The sequence below is a fragment of the Elephantulus edwardii genome, unplaced genomic scaffold (genome assembly GCF_000299155.1).
Source record: "Elephantulus edwardii isolate Elephantulus edwardi_28Jun2011 unplaced genomic scaffold, EleEdw1.0 scaffold00300, whole genome shotgun sequence".
Classification (NCBI taxonomy): domain Eukaryota; kingdom Metazoa; phylum Chordata; class Mammalia; order Macroscelidea; family Macroscelididae; genus Elephantulus; species Elephantulus edwardii.
Window position 1 is genome coordinate 2,029,999 of NW_006400050.1, and position 1,146 is coordinate 2,031,144.

The following is a 1,146-nucleotide window of genomic DNA, read 5'->3' on the forward strand; positions in this document are numbered from 1 at the left end:
TCTATTCATCTGTTCGTTGATGGGCACCTGGGTTGTTTCCAACTGCTTGCTATTGTGAACAAAGCCGCGATAAACATGTGTGTGTATACATCTGCTTGGATGTCAGCTATGGTATCTTTGGGATATATTCCAGTAGTGGAATTGCTGGGTCAAATGGTATGTCTATTTGCAACTTTTTGAGAAAGCACCATACCACCTTCCACAGTGGTTGCACCATTTTACACTACCACCAACAGTGAATAAGGGTTCTAGTTTCTCCACAACCTCGCCAGCATTTATTGCTTGCTGTTCTGTTAAATTTTGCTATTCTGACTCGGGTGAGATGATATCTCATGGTTGTTTGGATTTGCATCTCTCTTAGAGCTAGGGATTTTGAACATTTCTTCATGTGCTTGTTATCCATCTGAATGTCTTCTTTGGTGAAGTGTCAGTTCATATCCTCTGCCCATTTTTCAATTGGATTATTTACCTTTATCTTGTTGTGGATAATAGACACAGATCAATTGTCATTAATATATAAAAACCATGTATTTGTATACATGATTTTTATATATTAATGACAATTGATCTGTGTCTATTATCACTCTATCTTTTCAAGTCCTCTTTGAATCTTTCCCATTCCTTCAACCTTTCTCCCCCCACTAAACTGCTATGATACTGTTCCTCCCTGCTTTTCCTATTTCTCCTAACCTTTTCTCCCTTCTCCTTCACCTTTTGGATGTTATTTTACTCAATTATCCTTCTAGACTGGGAATGAAACATTTGGCAGCAACATTTTAGACATGAGTCTCATAACTAAAGTTTATAGACTAGTATAGCACTTCCACAAGAAGAAAACTGATAGCCAATCACAAAATGGACAAAAGACAAGAAAAGGATATTCAAAAAGGAGGACATTTGGGTGACTAAAAAGCACATGACGGAATGTTCGAAATAATCAGCAATCAGAGAGATGCAAATCAAAACAACACTGAGATACAATCAAATTCAGGAGCAATAGTAACATTTGACAAAACACCAACAAATAAATATTGGAGAGGATGTGGAAAAATTGGAATCCTTAAGAAGTGCTGATGGTTGTAAAATGATACAACCACTGCAGAAAGAAGTTTGGCATTTTCTCAAAACGGTGAACATGTTGTTGTT